The sequence below is a fragment of the Rhinoderma darwinii genome (genome assembly GCF_050947455.1).
Source record: "Rhinoderma darwinii isolate aRhiDar2 chromosome 1 unlocalized genomic scaffold, aRhiDar2.hap1 SUPER_1_unloc_3, whole genome shotgun sequence".
Classification (NCBI taxonomy): Eukaryota; Metazoa; Chordata; class Amphibia; order Anura; family Rhinodermatidae; genus Rhinoderma; species Rhinoderma darwinii.
The window spans coordinates 159,676-179,615 of record NW_027461667.1 but is presented as its reverse complement, the minus strand read 5'-3'; the positions used below and the strand labels follow the sequence as shown (position 1 = coordinate 179,615).

The 19,940-nt window shown below is 41.8% G+C and overlaps 1 protein-coding gene across 1 annotated transcript in view; it reads right to left on the bottom strand.

The window, feature by feature from the left end:
* Positions 1-19,940, bottom strand: part of LOC142673162 (uncharacterized) — a 100,628-nt gene that overhangs the window by 36,397 nt on the left and 44,291 nt on the right. Inside the window, exons 13-14 of the mRNA XM_075847173.1 lie at positions 13,485-13,582; positions 13,209-13,320 (exon numbers count right to left, since the gene is read on the bottom strand). The gene's annotated coding sequence lies outside the window, so the exon portion shown is untranslated. The remainder of the gene's footprint in view (positions 1-13,208; positions 13,321-13,484; positions 13,583-19,940) is intronic.

The window sequence follows — 19,940 nt, the reverse complement described above, 5'->3', positions numbered from 1 at the left end:
AAGTGATCACACATATCACCAGGGACAATCCTGATAATCAGTATATATTATATAAGTGATCACACATAGCACCAGGGACAATCCTGATAATCAGTATATATTATATAAGTGATCACATATAGCACCAGGGACAATCCTGATAATCAGTATATATTATATAAGTGATCACACATAGCACCAGGGACAATCCTGATAATCAGTATATATTATATAAGTGATCACACATAGCACCAGGGACCATCCTGATAATCAGTATATAATATATAAGTGATCACACATAGCACCAGGGACAATCCTGATAATCAGTGTATATTATATAAGTGATCACACATAGTACCAGGGACAATCCTGATAATCAGTGTATATTATATAAGTGATCACACATAGTACCAGGGACAATCCTGATAATCAGTATATATTATATAAGTAATCACACATAGCACCAGGGACAATCCTGATAATCAGTGTATATTATATAAGAGATCACACATAGCACCAGGGACAATCCTGATAATCCGTATATATTATATAAGTGATCACACATAGCACCAGGGACAATCCTGATAATCAGTGTATATTATATAAGTGATCACACATAGCACCAGGGACAGTCCTGATAATCAGTGTATATTATATAAGTGATCACACATAGTACCAGGGACAATCCTGATAATCAGTATATATTATATAAGTGATCACACATAGCACCAGGGACAATCCTGATAATCAGTGTATATTATATAAGTGATCACACATAGCACCAGGGACAATCCTGATAATCATATATTATATAAGTGATCACACATAGCACCAGGGACAGTCCTGATAATCAGTGTATATTATATAAGTGATCACACATAGAACCAGGGACAATCCTGATAATCAGTGTATATTATATAAGTGATCACACATAGCACAAGGGACAATCCTGATAATCAGTATATATTATATAAGTGATCACACATAGCACCAGAGACAATCCTGATAATCAGTATATTATATAAGTGATCACACATAGCATCAGGGACAGTCCTGATAATCAGTGTATATTATATAAGTGATCACACATAGCACCTAAGGGACAATCCTGATAATCAGTATATATTATATAAGTGATCACACATAGCAGCAGAGACAATCCTGATAATCAGTGTATATTATATAAGTGATCACACATAGCACCAGGGACAATCCTGATAATCAGTATATATTATATAAGTGATCACACATAGCACCAGAGACAATCCTGATAATCAGTATATATTATATAAGTGATCACACATAGCACCAGGGACAATCCTGATAATCAGTGTATATTATATAAGTGATCACACATAGCACCAGGGACAATCCTGATAATCAGTGTATATTATATAAGTGATCACACATATCACCAGGGACAATCCTGATAATCAGTATATATTATATAAGTGATCACACATAGTACCAGGGACAATCCTGATAATCAGTATATATTATATAAGTGATCACACATAGTACCAGGGACAATCCTGATAATCAGTATATATTATATAAGTGATCACACATAGCACCAGGGACAATCCTGATAATCAGTATATATTATATAAGTGATCACACATAGCACCAGGGACAATCCTGATAATCAGTATATATTATATAAGTGATCACACATATCACCAGGGACAATCCTGATAATCAGTGTATATTATATAAGTGATCACACATAGCACCAGGGACAATCCTGATAACCAGTATATATTATATAAGTGATCACACATAGCACCAGGGACAATCCTGATAATCAGTATATATTATATAAGTGATCACACATAGCACCAGGGACAATCCTGATAATCAGTATATATTATATAAGTGATCACACATAGCACCAGGGACAGTCCTGATAATCAGTATATATTATATAAGTGATCACACATATCACCAGGGACAATCCTGATAATCAGTGTATATTATATAAGTGATCACACATAGCACCAGGGACAATCCTGATAACCAGTATATATTATATAAGTGATCACACATAGCACCAGGGACAATCCTGATAATCAGTGTATATTATGGAATAGCTGAGCCTGCAATTCCCTTATGTAAAAGAATTGTGTCATATTATAAACACGCAGGATATCGGATTTATACCGCGGATTCGCTGCGCATTTGTTGCAGAATTTCCCTATTAAGTTCAATAGGAAAGTCAAGTTCCGCAACAATCGTCATTGTTCCCAGAATCCTCTGCGGCTACACCGCGTCTTCACAGCAACGATGCAGGTTACATATATATATATATATAAAAAAAAAGAAGGCGTCATGTGACTCCTTGAGCCAATCACAGGCTGGAGAGGTCACATGACACAGAGCAGCCGTAAGAGCAGGTACGTTTTGCTATGGTAATGTTCGGAGAGGTGAGGATCGGCCTTGTTGTAGTTCATCATTACAAAATACGACTCGTCCCACAAAACAACAGACCACTACAAAGACCAGAAATAGCAACTTACCCCAAAGAGGCCGGCACTGATGGGGTTAAATCCCTGCTCAGTCTGGGTTTAGGACTCCAGTGGGCGGGGTCACTCAATGATTGATACACACTCCTACAGCAACGACTGATAACAGAGAGAACACCCGACCAGCGCCTGGTCTCTACCTCGAATACTGCAATCGCTGAAGGACCTGTGCTGATGTTTCCACCATGGGACCGGCGCAGGAGGGGCGGAGCTTAGCAATAGAAAGTAGTAGTGGATGGAGGACCTGTGACGATATCAAGATCACGTGACCGGTGTATCAGGGGGCGGAGCTTAGAAGTGGAAATAATGAAGAATGGATGAAGTACCTGTGATGAGAAACATGTGACCACTGCAGGAGTTGTCTGAGACCTGAGATAATGTCACAACCATGTGACTGGGGCAGGAAGGGCGGAGCTTATCAGTGGAGAGAAGTGTTGGATAAAGGTCCTGTGACAATCACATGATGTGAGGGCTTGGTGAGGGGCGGAGCTCTGTGAGGGGGCGGGGCTTCTGTGCTGTTGTGGAGAAGTGATGGATTCAGCGTTTTCTTCTTCTTTTATAGGTTTAGGCAATTGTGTGAAAGCTGGAGCCAGGGGAATGGTGGGAGTTGTAGTCCTCTACTCTTATACCTCCTCCGTGTAATGTCCACTAATATCACATAACAGCCTAGACATGCTGGGAGTTGTAGTCCTCTCCTCCTATACCTGCTCCCTGTCATGTTCTCTGATATTCATAGTTACATAGTTTGTATGGTTAAAAAAAAGACACATGTCCATCAAGTTCAACCAAGGGAAGGGATGAAACAACATTTCTACACATTGACACAGGAGTTGATATTTTCTCATTACAGGAAATTATCTAAGCCTTTTTTAAAGCCATCTCCTGTCCCTGCTGTGACGGCTCCTGCGGTGACTATTCCATAAATTCACCGTTCTCACAGTAAAGAAGGCTTGTCGCCTCTGCAGGTTGAACCTTTTTTTCTCCAGACGGAGGGAGTGTCCCCTTGTTTTTTGAGGGGGTTTTACAAGGAACAGGATTTCACCATATTTTTTGTATGTGCCATTCATATATTTATATAAGTTAATCATGTCCCCCCTTAGTCGTCTTTTTTCAAGGCTAAAAAGGTTTAATTCTTTTAATCTTTCCTCATAACTTAGATTCTCCATGCCCCTAATTAGCTTCGTTGCTCTTCTTTGTATTATTTCCAACTCCAGGGCATCCTTTCTATGAACTGGAGCCCAGAACTGAACTGCATATTCCAGATGAGGCCTCACTAATGCCCTGTAAAGTGGCATTATTATATCCCTGTCCCCCGAGTCCATGCCTCTTTTAATACACGACAATATCCTGCTGGCCTTTGAAGCAGCTGATTGACACTGCATGCTGTTATTGAGTTTATGATTTACAAGTACACCCAGATCCTTCTCAACAAGTGACTCCCCCAGTGTAGCTCCCCCTAGGACATATGATGCATGCAGGATGTTCGTACCCAGATGTATAACTTTACATTTATCTACATTAAACTTAATTTGCCAAGTGGACGCCCAAACACTTAGTGTGTCCAAATCAGCTTGCAATTCACGAACATCTTCCATAGTCTGAACTATATTACATAGCTTGGTGTCATCTGCAAAAATAGAAACAGTGCTATTAATCCCATCCTCTATATCATTAACCCCTTCCCGCACCTTGACGTAACTGCACGTCAAGCTGTGAAGTAAGTTCATGCACCTTGACGTGCAGTTACGTCGGCAATTTAAAAGTTAACCGCCGCGCGGCGCTACACCGCAGAGGCGGTTAACTGTGTAGTCTGCCTGCCCTGGTGTCCAGGCAGAGTACAAGGGACCAATCGAAGCGGTCCCTCGTTAGAGAGGCTCCGATTGGTTAGTCTGTACAGACTAATCAATTGGATCTTAGCACGTTAGAGATCAACGTCAGAGGCTCTGATCTCCTCTGTTGGAGTCAGGAAGTGGAGGAGATCAGAGCCTGCAGCCGTCGTGTGCAACGAGTGTTGAACAAAAAAAACACTTAAAACCCACATTAACCCCTTGATCGCAGTCCCAAACTGTGATCACCCTCTCCCCTCCTCTCCCAGTCTATAAGGGAGCTTTTCTTTTGTTACTTTTTTTTTTTTTTTTTATTCAAAAAAATAAAATAAAAAACCCTTTAGTTAGTTTAGTCAGATCTAGTCAGTGTTAGTCAGCGTCAATTTAGCCAGTGTTAGATTAGTCAGATCTAGTCAGCATCAATTTAGTTAGTGTTAGTCAGCGTCACTAGTCAGTTTTAGTGTCAATTTAGTGTTAGTTAGTGTCGATTTAGTGTTAGTCAGCGTCAATTTAGTCAGCGTCAGACCGCCTGTCAGCGTCAGATTGCCCGTTAGCGTCGATTGCCCGTTAGCGTCAGATCGCCCGTTAGTCATCGTCAGTGTTAGTTTAGTCAGATCTAGTCAGCGTCAATTTAGTCAGTGTTAGTCAGCGTCCGTGTTGGTGTCAATTTAGTCAGTGTTAGTCAGCGTCAATTTAGTCAATGTCAGACCGCCTATCAGCGTCAGATCGCCCGTTAGCGTCAGATCGCCCGTTAGCGTCAGATCGTCCATTAGTCATCGTCAGACCGCCTGTTCGTCAGCGTCCGTTAGTCTCAGTCAGTTAGCGTCCTTCAGTTAGCGTCAGTCAGTGTGTGATTGTCAGGTAGTCATTGTCTTTTTGCAAGTGTAGTTTAGTGTTAGTCAGTTATAGTGTCATAAAATAAAAAAATTGAAAAAAATATATTAGTGTACGTTAGTGTTAGTATTTAGAAAAAAAAAAGTTCTATTCTACATTTTTTTGTATACACTTTCTACAGTATACAAGATTACATAAACCTTTACTGTACACAAAAATAAAAAATGGCCCGCAAAACATTTTCTGCATAGGAGGCGTATGAGATGCTGGCATCGGCCACATATACTGCGAGTAATGTAGGGTCCGCTTTTGTGTTGTCCTCTTCCTCAAGTGACACTGAGGAACCTCCTCGCAGTCGCAGGAGGGTTAGTGTTCAGGTTACACCTGCACCTGAACCTAATTGGTTGCCCCCAACCTCCTACACCCCCCAAGTACCGGACTTTACTGCTGCTGCAAAGGTCCAAGTCCAGACAGCAGGGCTGTCTGAAATTGAGTTTTTTCAGCTTTTTTTTCGGACAGCATTGTGGACAAAATTGTTGAGCAAACTAATCTTTGTGCTCAACAATTTATTACTGCCAACCCCGGTAGTTTTTATGCCAGGCCATACAGGTGGCATCCCACCGACAAAGCAGAAATGCTGCAGTACTGGGGATTGGTCCTAAATATGGGCCTAACAAAGAAGCCATCAGTGAGGGCCTATTGGTCCACTGATATTCTTTACCACTGCCCCTTATACCGCACCACAACACCAAGGGCTCGTTTTGAGGCAATACAGAAGTTTTTGCACTTCAATGATAATTCCCAGTGCCGCCCCCCCCCCCCCAGGATCACCCAAATTTCGATTGACTCTATAAATTTAGACCCCTTATTTCCCATTTGGCCCAAAAGTTTTCCATGTCATATACCCCTGGAAGAGAATTGCTATTGACAAGTGCCTGGTGCATTTGAAGGGAAGGGTGAAGTTCAGGCAGTATTTGCCCAACAAACGTGCCAGGCATGACATCAAGATCTACAAGTTGTGTGAGTCGGAGTCGGGCTACACACATACTTTTAAAATATACGAGGGAAGAGACAGTCAGATTGAACCCCCAAACTGTCCACCCATCCTGACCACAACAGGGAGGATTGTCTGGGACCTCCTGCACCCACTGTTTAATCAGGGGTACCACTTGTATATTGACAACTGGTACACAAGTGTACCCCTGTTCAAATGCCTGGTGGAACAAAAAACGGTGGCGTGTGGGACGGTCCGCAAAAACCAGAGACCGCTCCCAAAAACCCTTCTCGGCCAACCCCTGCAGCGTGGGGAGAGCAGGGCTGTCCAAGGCGAAGGGGTCCTATTTTTGAAATTCAGGGACAAGAAGGATGTGTTGATGCTAACATCCATTCATGATGCCACCTGCTCTCTTGTCCCTGTGCGTGGTGCAACACCCACCACCACGTCACGGCCTGTCTGCATCCAGGCATATAACAAATTTATGGGGGGAGTGGACCTTTTTGACCAGATGCTCAAGCCGTACAATGCCATGCGGAAATCAAAAATTTGGTATAAAAAAACTTGCGGTGTACTTTATCCAAATGGCATTGTACAACTCCTTTGTAATATACAGGAGCACTGGTCAGGAGGGGACATACCTGGAGTACCAGGAGAAGGTAATCAAATCCCTTCTCTTTGGGAATGTGGCAGAGGTAGGAGAAAGTTCTGCCTCTGCAAGTACGGATGTCCCCAGGATAGTTCCAGGGCAGCACTTTCCTGGTGAATTGCCGCCCACCTCAAAAAAAAGCCACCCCCAGAAGAGGTGTCGTGTCTGTGCCAAAAGAGGCATAAGAAAAGACACGACATACCAGTGGAACACCTGTCCCACCCACCCTGGACTGTGTATGAAGGAGTGCTTCCGGATATACCACACCTCTCTGGATTTCTAAATTTTATTTTCATCTGTCCCTTTCATTTATAATTTTCGGCCCTTTCATTTACAATTGCCGTCCCTCCCATTTACCATAACCAATTCACCATTTAAAATTTGAACATCCCCATAACAAAACTAAAAATTCCCATTATAACCCTAGATGAATATCTAGGATTTGTAATATGGTGTAGTATCTGCACAATTTTTTAGGCCTATGCAAACATGAAATGTGCCCAAAAATCATCAAAGTCAAATAAGGCCTCAAAATCCTTGTGATGTTCCAATATTTTCTGGCCCTGACCATATGTCCAGCAACAGAGAATTAGGGCCAATTTGGGGGTATTTCTAAACTCAGAAGAAATATCCTGATAAATGTTGAGGTGCTTTTCTTCACTTGCATGCTCTGTGTCTGAAAATTCTGTCCTATAAATGAAGCATTTGTCATATGTTCTTTTTCACGCCAGATATCCACAAGATTCTGAAAAAAAACTATGGGGTTAATAAAGTGATCACACCACTAGAAAAAATTCCTTGAGGGGCGTAGTTTTCAAAATGGGGTCATTTTTGGGGTGTTTACACTGTTTTGGTCCCCCCCAGTGCATTGCAAACACGACATGGCACTAAAAACTATTCTAGCAAAATCTGCGCTCCAAAATCCAAATGATGCTCCTTCTATTCTGAGCCCTGCTGTGGGTCCAAACAGCAGTGTATTACCACATATGTGGTATTGCTGTAATCGGGAGAAATTGCTTTACAAATTACTTTTTGTCCTTTATTCTTTTTTAAAATCTAAAATTTCTATGTTTTTTCAGAAAACAAGTAGGCTTTCATCTTCACACGAATGCAAATAAATTTTGCAAAACAACTGTGGGGTCAAAGTGCTAACTATACCACTAGAAAGATTCATTGAGGGGTGCAGTTTCCAAAATGGGGTCACTTTTATCTGTTTTTACTGTATCGGCAGCACAAGAACTCTTCAAATCTGACATGGTGCCTAAAATATATTCTAAAAAAGGAAGCCCCAAAATCCTCTAGGTGCTCCTTTGCTTCTGAGGCCTGTGCTTCAGTCCGTTAGCACACTAGGGCCACATGTGGGATATTTCTAAAAAAGTGCAGTATCTGGGCAATAAATATTGAGTTGCATTTCTCTGGTAAAACCTTCTGTGTTACAAAAAAAAATGGATTACATATGAATTTTGGCAAAAAAAATGAAATCTGTAAATTACACCTGTAGATTGCTTTAATTCCTTTGAAATGCCTAAAGGGTTAAAACACTTTCTGAATGCTGTTTTGAATACTCTGAGGGGTGCCGTTTTCAAAATGGGTTCATTTATGGGGACTTTCTAATATATAAGGCCCCTAAACTAACTTCAGAACTGAACTGGTCCCTGAAAAAATAGCCTTTTGAAATTTTCTTGAAAATATGAGAAATTGCTGCTAAAGTTCTAAGCCTTGTAACGTCCTAGAAAAATAAAATAAGGTTCCAAAAACGATGCAAATATAAAGTAGACATATGGGAAATATAAACTAGTAAGTATTTTGTGTGGTAATACTATGTCATCCAAGCAGATAGATTTAAATTTCGAAAAATTCTCTACATTTTGATGTTTTTCACAATTAAATATTAAATTTATCGACCAAATTTTTTCACTAACATAAAGTACAATATGTCACGAGAAAACAATCTCAGAATCGCTTGAATAGGTAAAAGCATTCCAGAGTTATTACCAAATAAAGTGACACGTCAGATTTGAAAAATCGGCTTCGTCCTGAAGGCCAAAACAGGCTCAGTCCTGAAGGGGTTAATAAATAAGTTGAATAATAGTGGTCCCAGCACTGAACCCTGGGGTACACCACTTATAACCGGGGACCATTCAGTGTAGGAATCATTGAGCACAACTCTCTGGAAACGGTCCTTGAGCCAATTCAGGTATCACTAAGATGTGTAAGACCATGTCTCGATCAGTTTGGTGGCCAGATATGCGGAGAGATGTAGAAAGGTTTGCTGTGGAATGTGACATCTGTGCTCGCAATAAGACATCTACAGCATTACCTTTTGGTCAGTTAGAACCTTTGCCAACTCCCAGGAAACCATGGACACACATATTCATGGACTTTATTTTCAAGTTGACCAGATCCGGGGGGAGAGATACCAAATAGGTTGTTGTAGACAGGTTCAGTAAAATGGCCCATTTTATACCCTTGTCTGGCTTGTCCTCTGCTGATAAGCTGGCTACTCACTTTAAAAAAACACCGAAAAAGGCCATACTTACAAATGGACACAGCCAGGCCAGAAATGCTGATGAAAGGGCGAGCAGGTGCTTTAAATAATAATAGCCACTCCCACTAGTCTTGAGTGGAGTGGTGTGTGGTGCATGGGATGTGTAGTAAGAAATAATAAATGAATAGTGTGTGTGCAAGTGTAATACTATAAGTGAAATATAGGGGGCAGTAATGAGTGAAGTGCCTCAATAGAAATAAATGGATAATGGGGTGCAAGTGAGTGAAACATGGAGGGATAGTGTGTACGTCATGAGGCACAACGTGTATAGCCAGGTAGAAGCCTATTTGTGACGCCTTGATAATTCATAGAGCGGGCTACCCTGCTTGCTATGCCAAACAACAACACACCATGCTCTCCCAGCATCAAAGACCCAGCTGTGTCCAAGAGAAGCGAATATACATAATAATGAAAAATACCTGGGGTATTGGTAATCATTTAGGCCAAAAGGACGCAAGCTCGCAATCCACGACAAGGATCCCCAGACTTGCGAGTCCCTAACTCCTAAACTGGAACAGAACGTTCCTGATGCACAAACAGAACCGATAAAAACACAGGGACATATACAAAAACACCGAAAAAGGCCATACTTACAAATGGACACAGCCAGGCCAGAAATGTCAGTATGGCCTTTTTCGGTGTTTTTCACTCACTTGCACCCCATTATCCATTTATTTCTATTGAGGCACTTCACTTATTACTGCCCCCTATATTTCACTTATAGTATTACACTTGCACACACACTATTCATTTATTATTTCTTACTACACATCCCATGCACCACACACCACTCCCCTCAAGACTAGTGGGAGTGGCTATTATTATTTAAAGCACCTGCTCGCCCTTTCATCAGCATTTCTGGCCTGGCTGTGTCCATTTGTAAGTATGGCCTTTTTCGGTGTTTTTGTATATGTCCCTGTGTTTTTATCGGTTCTGTTTGTGGCTACTCACTTTGTTCAACTAGTGGTGAGACTTCATAGTATTCCTGAAAATATTGTATCTGATAATATTGTATCTGACATGGGTTCACAGTTTGTGACTCAATTTTGGAAGGCCTTTGCGCAAATGTAGGTATTGATTTTGGTCCTCCGCCACCTATCATCCACAAACCAATGGTCAGACAGATAGTGAACCAGACATTAGAGAACTATCTCCGGTGTTGTTTCAGATTTACATGATGATTGGGTCAAGTTTTTGCCATGGGCAATTTGTTTGTAACAATTTGTGTCATGCATCCACTAATGTCTCTACATTTTTCTGTTACTATGGTTTTCACCCATAGGCATCTTCATTTACCGTCAGTGCGGGTTTTGACATTCCATTGCTCAGACTGAGGATTAAGATGTTGAAGTAAAACTGGAGTAAGGTCCATGGGGCTTTGGGCTCAGCTGCCCTTCGTGCTAAATGCAATTTTGATCGCCACCGCAGGCCACATAAGTTCAAAGTGGGAAATAGAGTGTGGTTGTCCATCAAGAAAATCAGTTTAAGACAACCATGTGGCAAGTTGGGTCTAGATTTATTGGTCGTTTTAAGATTTTAAGACAAATTAATCCAGTTTCCTTAATGGTGAATTTACAACCAAGCATGAGAATGCCCAGGACTTTTCATTGTTCTCTTTTTAGGCCTGTGTATACTTTCAGAAGGGCGATCCGTAGAACTCCTCCTGTTTTGGTCCGTTGTCAGCCTGAGTTTGTGGTCCAGAGGATCCTTGATTTTGAATGGCGTGGCAGACAACTCCATTACCTTGTTGATTTACGGGGTAACGGCCCAGAGGAAAAGTCCTGGGAACAGCTAGAAACATCCATTCTGATAGATTTTTTTAGTTAAACAATTATTATTTAAGTGATTACACATTGTTTTAATTTTTAAAATGTTTCAAAAGTCAGGAAATATTATAAATTAGATTCTAATTTATAACATTTCCATATGCTGGGCACTAGAGGGAGCAGTTCCCAAAATTGCAGCATGGTCAATGTGGTAAAGCAACCTCATTGCTTTATGCTGCAAATTTGGGGTAGAAACACTCTCTCTAGTATCGTCACACAATCCCCCCTCCCTTCTTCTAGCTAGTGCCCAGGAGGGGTTTGAATCTTCAAACCTCCTACACTGTATGCCGCCATTTTCTGAGCGACTGCACAGTGTAGGAGGATTAGATACAGTGCTCAGCAGACAGTATAACATGAACATACACGAACATAATACACACATCACATACACGAACATAAATTACATTCTCCTGCCGCCACCTTCGCTCCTATTCCTTGCGCCTTCGCTTCCTTGAACATATGGCCGTAAGTCATCATCTTATTGTCCGGCCACGGCTTCCAGTCCACTTGAAAATGGCGCCGGGTTTCACTCTGCGAACGAGCTTCGTTTGGGTCTGTGTGGAAGCGGCGCATGTCGCTCCCACTCAGACGGCGTACGCTTCAGAGAATGGAACGTCTCTCGTTTGCATTCTCTATGGGGTTGTATGTGCCGTATTCCATCTCTGTATGTGTCGTTAATCGACACAAACAGAGATGAAAAAAAAATGGCAGCTCTCATACAGAAGGAAAAGTAAGAACAAAGTAAAAAGTAGAACATGAGAACACAAATAAATAACATTTATGTTAATATCATATTAAAAGCAATATGATAAAAAAAAAAAAATCATGACACCTTCCCTTTAAGGGATCATCAGCCCTCTTTGAAGGGCTTGGTAATGTTACGATTAGCAGCAGGACTGCTGCTAATAAATGATTTCTGTTATCTCTATGTTTGGGCGTTGCTAGACAATGCCCTTGATCTGTGTCTGGATTTGGTCATCATTTAGCTTTGCCTGGTTAATTAGGGCAGAGTACTTTTCTGGGGGCTAGTATATACTTCAGGCCTGGATTACTCATGTACTGGTTATACTGTTTCTCTCATGTGCTAAATTCTTTACAAATTCTAGTTGGTGATGTTTTTCTTGTCTATGTATATGTGTTTGTTTGAAGTGTGAGACCTGTTGGTCTTCCGAGAGATCTAGTTTTTGTAAAGTGGCTTTTATGTGTATCTTGGTATCAATAGTTCCCCTGGTTTGTTTGCCTTTCCTGTGCATTTGATCTGCTGCCAGGGTGTTGTCTTTCCCTGCTGTGGGATAGTATTCAGATAGGGTCAGTTAGTGCTGTTAATTCTTTCCCACTGTCTATTCATCTGTTAAAGAGGCTCTCTCACTAGTTTAGTAATGCCCTATCTCCTAGCTAATCTAATAGGCGCTGTCACACTGACAATGCTAGTGAAAATTGTGCGTTTATTACTTTAAAAGTTATGAGCTTTTTTCTAAATATGTAAATGAGCCTTTATTAGACAAGTGGGTATCAACAGCAGCGATTCTCTTTTCGTGAAGCTACCTCACAGCCTCTGACGCTGTCCTATCAGCACGAAGCTGCTTCACACAGAATGAGAGAATGAAGCTGGAGGGAAGGGGGATCACTTTAAACAGCCACATCTCGGGCTGTGGACCACCTAGAACAGTGGTATATGAAAGATGAGATTCTAATGTTTCATATGACACCAGAATTGCAGTTCTAGCTGTGACACAACCGGAGATATTGCCATTTAAATACACAGTCGGGAATGGAAGCTGTATACTATATGATCACACTGTGTTGCTGGGCCGGGAAGGGGTAGAAGCTGTATGACGATTGGATAGTGTCCTACAGAAAACATTACACTGTTAGGAGATAGGGTATTAATAAACTGGTGACAGATCCTCTAACTGCTTTCATGCTATTCATCTGCCATCCACTCCATTTATGCGCCTCCATCTTCTACTAACTTTAGTGTTCGGTTCAGCTTTTCGCTGAAGTCCCTTTATGAATTAATTATTACTTACCTGTGGTAACACCTCCTGGAATTTCCTCCTCCACTTCACTCTTACACGGTTGATCGCCCCTCACCCACTCTTCTTCTTCATCCTCCGCTTTAATATTAGTCAGATCTTCCCCCTGATTTCACATATGTAACAATTCAGTACAATACAGCAGAGTGCGAAGAATCTAACACATCAACATAAGAAACCACCAAAATCTATGACCACATTTATGATCGCAAGACCCAAAAGCTCCACACCCCCCTATATAGATCTGGTATAGGGCACAGCTTCATTTACCTGATGATTCTCTGGGACATTGTGATTTTCCTCTGGACAGTCCTGGGAATACAGAGGACTGGGACATCTCTCTGGTGGATTTCTCCTAATGGATCCATCTGTAGCAAACACACAGTGAATGAATACATGACCATTGTATATCTGTCTATATATCAGACACTTCCCTCAAGACCTGCAATTCCATGTTTACTTTTAGAGCGTAAATTAATTATAGTATTTGTGTCCCCACCACTGTTCCCTATAAAGTGCGTGGCTGTGCTCACTAAACTAACACTAAGTCCGCGCACTGTCACGGCCGGTGGGTGGATGCAGTGGCAGATCATGCCGGTGGTGTCGCTAGCACTGGAGGGCGGACCCGGCGCTAGCGACAGCCACATTCACTTGCATCTGCGTCCTCAGGATGCAGATACAAATAATGCAGCCTATAATGCGTTGGGAAGACCCCCTTCACAGGCTGGCATGATAACGGCAATGCATAACGGTGGTCTGCGCAAGCGGTTCTGCCCGCAAGGCTGTGCAGCGCTCTGTCCGTTGCGGGAAAGAGGAAAGGTAAGTAAAATATAAGGCTATGTGGCACTATTTATAAGAGGAGTGGCTGTGTGGCACTATTTACAAGAGGGGGGCAGTTTGGCACTATATACAAGGGCGTGCCTAGTGGCAGTATATACAGGTTCTGTGTCGACGCCCATGGTTAATTAGCCTTCATCAGCTCCAAGGTCTGCTAGAGTGACACGATCTGTTACCACTCAGGCTTGCAGGCTGAGGAGAGGGCGAACCTATCACAGCCTGGCCTGATGGTTCTAGCTCCCGACCTTGGTCTATTTATACCCTCACTTGCATCAGGTTCCTTGCCTATGATTGTCTGGTATCCTGGCTCTGCGATTTCTGCTATTTACCTGATTGACCGCTGTTACATTGACCCTGACTTGCCTGACTTCTCCTGCTCTGATTTTGCTACTACTTACTCCCCTGGTTTGATTCGGCTCGTTCACCTCTGCCTGTTGCTCACAGTGTTTCCGTGAGCAACTGCCCCTACTTCCCCCTTTGATTCTGTGTGCCCTTGTCTTGTGTTGCCTGTCTTGCACTTACTGAGCGTAGGGACCGTTGCCCAGTTGTACGCCGTCACTTAGGGCGGGCCGTACAAGTAGGCAGGGACTGAGTTGCGGGTAGATTAGGGCTCACCTGTCCGTCTCCCTACCCCGATTCATTACAGTTTGACACAATTATATTCAGGAGCATAGTGTTTGGTGCTATTATATTTAGGGGCACAGTGTGCGGCACCATGATAATTTTATCTTTGTTTATAGGTGTGGAAATGTAGGTAAAGTGATGAGCCAAAGACATCGGAGTGGCAAAATCCGCAGAAATGGGTCATGGCTGGGAGAAGTCGCCATGAAGTTTATTATAGGAAATCCTTGTATTTCACAAAAAGTCTTTGTGCAGTCTAGGACTGATAGACAAATGGATATTACCATTCCCCTTGTCAGGAGGACGTGTCCCTTCACAGTGTGATACTGTCTGTATGTAGGGACACAGTCCTTTGACAAGGGGAATCGTAACACGTATTTGTGAATACTTACATAAAAAGGTAGTGCTAACAATAGTTTATAGCTGCAGTACTGGGGATTGGTGCTAAATATGGGCCTAACAAAGAAGCCATCGGTGAGGGCCTATTGGTCCACTGATATTCTTTACCACTGCCCCTTATACCGCACCACAACACCCAGGGCTCGTTTTGAGGCAATACAGAAGTTTTTGCACTTCAATGATAATTCCCAGTGCCCTCCCCCCCAGGATCACCCAAATTTCGATTGACTCTATAAAATTAGACCCCTTATTTCCCATTTGGCCCAAAAGTTTTCCATGTCATATACCCCTGGAAGAGAAATTGCTATTGACAAGTCCCTGGTGCAATTGAAGGGAAGGGTGAAGTTCAGGCAGTATTTGCCCAACAAACGTGCCAGGTATGACATCAAGATCTACAAGTTGTGTGAGTCGGAGTCGGGCTACACACATACTTTTAAAATATACGAGGGAAGAGACAGTCAGATTGAACCCCCAAACTGTCCACCCGTCCTGACTACAACTGGGAGGATTGTCTGGGACCTCCTGCACCCAATGTTTAAATCAGGGGTACTACTTGTATATTGACAACTGGTACACAAGTGTACCCCTTTTCAAATGCCTGGTGGAACAAAAAACGGTGGCGTGTGGGACGGTCCGCAAAAACCAGAGACCGCTCCCAAAAACCCTTCTCGGCCAACCCCTGCAGCGTGGGGAGAGCAGGGCGGTCCAAGGCGAAGGGGTCCTATTTTTGAAATTCAGGGACAAGAAGGATGTGTTGATGCTAACATCCATTCATGATGCCACCTGCTCTCTTGTCCCTGTGCGTGGTGCAACACCCACCACCACGTCACGGCCTGTCTGCATCCAGGCATATAACAAATTTATGGGGGGAGTGGACCTTTTTGACCAGATGCTCAAGCCGTACAATGCCATGCGGAAATCAAAAATTTGGTATAAAAAAACTTGCGGTGTACTTTATCCAAATGGCATTGTACAACTCCTTTGTAATATACAGGAGCACTGGTCAGGAGGGGACATACCTGGAGTACCAGGAGAAGGTAATCAAATCCCTTCTCTTTGGGAATGTGGCAGAGGTAGGAGAAAGTTCTGCCTCTGCAAGTACGGATGTCCCCAGGATAGTTCCAGGGCAGCACTTTCCTGGTGAATTGCCGCCCACCTCAAAAAAAAGCCACCCCCAGAAGAGGTGTCGTGTCTGTGCCAAAAGAGGCATAAGAAAAGACACGACATACCAGTGGAACACCTGTCCCACCCACCCTGGACTGTGTATGAAGGAGTGCTTCCGGATATACCACACCTCTCTGGATTTCTAAATTTTATTTTCATCTGTCCCGTTCATTTATAATTTTCGGCCCTTTCATTTACAATTGCCGTCCCTCCCATTTACCATAACCAATTCACCATTTAAAATTTGAACATCCCCATAACAAAACTAAAAATTCCCATTATAACCCTAGATGAATATCTAGGATTTGTAATATGGTGTAGTATCTGCACAATTTTTTAGGCCTATGCAAACATGAAATGTGCCCAAAAATCATCAAAGTCAAATAAGGCCTCAAAATCCTTGTGATGTTCCAATATTTTCTGGCCCTGACCATATGTCCAGCAACAGAGAATTAGGGCCAATTTGGGGGTATTTCTAAACTCAGAAGAAATATCCTGATAAATGTTGAGGTGCTTTTCTTCACTTGCATGCTCTGTGTCTGAAAATTCTGTCCTATAAATGAAGCATTTGTCATATGTTCTTTTTCACGCCAGATATCCACAAGATTCTGAAAAAAAACTATGGGGTTAATAAAGTGATCACACCACTAGAAAAAATTCCTTGAGGGGCGTAGTTTTCAAAATGGGGTCATTTTTGGGGTGTTTACACTGTTTTGGTCCCCCCCAGTGCATTGCAAACACGACATGGCACTAAAAACTATTCTAGCAAAATCTGCGCTCCAAAATCCAAATGACGCTCCTTCTATTCTGAGCCCTGCTGTGGGTCCAAACAGCAGTGTATTACCACATATGTGGTATTGCTGTAATCGGGAGAAATTGCTTTACAAATTACTTTTTGTCCTTTATTCTTTTTTAAAATCTAAAATTTCTATGTTTTTTCAGAAAACAAGTAGGCTTTCATCTTCACACGAATGCAAATAAATTTTGCAAAACAACTGTGGGGTCAAAGTGCTAACTATACCACTAGAAAGATTCATTGAGGGGTGCAGTTTCCAAAATGGGGTCACTTTTATCTGTTTTTACTGTATCGGCAGCACAAGAACTCTTCAAATCTGACATGGTGCCTAAAATATATTCTAAAAAAGGAGGCCCCAAAATCCTCTAGGTGCTCCTTTGCTTCTGAGGCCTGTGCTTCAGTCCGTTAGCACACTAGGGCCACATGTGGGATATTTCTAAAAAAGTGCAGTATCTGGGCAATAAATATTGAGTTGCATTTCTCTGGTAAAACCTTCTGTGTTACAAAAAAAAATGGATTACATATGAATTTTGGCAAAAAAAATGAAATCTGTAAATTACACCTGTAGATTGCTTTAATTCCTTTGAAATGCCTAAAGGGTTAAAACACTTTCTGAATGCTGTTTTGAATACTCTGAGGGGTGCCGTTTTCAAAATGGGTTCATTTATGGGGACTTTCTAATATATAAGGCCCCTAAACTAACTTCAGAACTGAACTGGTCCCTGAAAAAATAGCCTTTTGAAATTTTCTTGAAAATATGAGAAATTGCTGCTAAAGTTCTAAGCCTTGTAACGTCCTAGAAAAATAAAATAAGGTTCCAAAAACGATGCAAATATAAAGTAGACATATGGGAAATATAAACTAGTAAGTATTTTGTGTGGTAATACTATGTCATCCAAGCAGATAGATTTAAATTTCGAAAAATTCTCTACATTTTGATGTTTTTCACAATTAAATATTAAATTTATCGACCAAATTTTTTCACTAACATAAAGTACAATATGTCACGAGAAAACAATCTCAGAATCGCTTGAATAGGTAAAAGCATTCCAGAGTTATTACCACATAAAGTGACACGTCAGATTTGAAAAATCGGCTTCGTCCTGAAGGCCAAAACAGGCTCAGTCCTGAAGGGGTTAATAAATAAGTTGAATAATAGTGGTCCCAGCACTGAACCCTGGGGTACACCACTTATAACCGGGGACCATTCAGTGTAGGAATCATTGAGCACAACTCTCTGGAAACGGTCCTTGAGCCAATTCAGGTATCACTAAGATGTGTAAGACCATGTCTCGATCAGTTTGGTGGCCAGATATGCGGAGAGATGTAGAAAGGTTTGCTGTGGAATGTGACATCTGTGCTCGCAATAAGACATCTACAGCATTACCTTTTGGTCAGTTAGAACCTTTGCCAACTCCCAGGAAACCATGGACACACATATTCATGGACTTTATTTTCAAGTTGACCAGATCCGGGGGGAGAGATACCAAATAGGTTGTTGTAGACAGGTTCAGTAAAATGGCCCATTTTATACCCTTGTCTGGCTTGTCCTCTGCTGATAAGCTGGCTACTCACTTTGTTCAACTAGTGGTGAGACTTCATAGTATTCCTGAAAATATTGTATCTGATAATATTGTATCTGACATGGGTTCACAGTTTGTGACTCAATTTTGGAAGGCCTTTGCGCAAATGTAGGTATTGATTTTGGTCCTCCGCCACCTATCATCCACAAACCAATGGTCAGACAGATAGTGAACCAGACATTAGAGCACTATCTCCGGTGTTGTTTCAGATTTACATGATGATTGGGTCCAGTTTTTGCCATGGGCAATTTGTTTGTAACAATTTGTGTCATGCATCCACTAATGTCTCTACATTTTTCTGTTACTATGGTTTTCACCCATAGGCATCTTCATTTACCGTCAGTGCGGGTTTTGACATTCCATTGCTCAGACTGAGGATTAAGATGTTGAAGTAAAACTGGAGTAAGGTCCATGGGGCTTTGGGCTCAGCTGCCCTTCGTGCTAAATGCAATTTTGATCGCCACCGCAGGCCACATAAGTTCAAAGTGGGAAATAGAGTGTGGTTGTCCATCAAGAAAATCAGTTTAAGACAACCATGTGGCAAGTTGGGTCTAGATTTATTGGTCGTTTTAAGATTTTAAGACAAATTAATCCAGTTTCCTTAATGGTGAATTTACAACCAAGCATGAGAATGCCCAGGACTTTTCATTGTTCTCTTTTTAGGCCTGTGTATACTTTCAGAAGGGCGATCCGTAGAACTCCTCCTGTTTTGGTCCGTTGTCAGCCTGAGTTTGTGGTCCAGAGGATCCTTGATTTTGAATGGCGTGGCAGACAACTCCATTACCTTGTTGATTTACGGGGTAACGGCCCAGAGGAAAAGTCCTGGGAACAGCTAGAAACATCTATTCTGATAGATTTTTTTAGTTAAACAATTATTATTTAAGTGATTACACATTGTTTTAATTTTTAAAATGTTTCAAAAGTCAGGAAATATTATAAATTAGATTCTAATTTATAACATTTCCATATGCTGGGCACTAGAGGGAGCAGTTCCCAAAATTGCAGCATGGTCAATGTGGTAAAGCAACCTCATTGCTTTATGCTGCAAATTTGGGGTAGAAACACTCTCTCTAGTATCGTCACACAATCCCCCCTCCCTTCTTCTAGCTAGTGCCCAGGAGGGGTTTGAATCTTCAAACCTCCTACACTGTATGCCGCCATTTTCTGAGCGACTGCACAGTGTAGGAGGATTAGATACAGTGCTCAGCAGACAGTATAACATGAACATACACGAACATAATACACACATCACATACACGAACATAAATTACATTCTCCTGCCGCCACCTTCGCTCCTATTCCTTGCGCCTTCGCTTCCTTGAACAT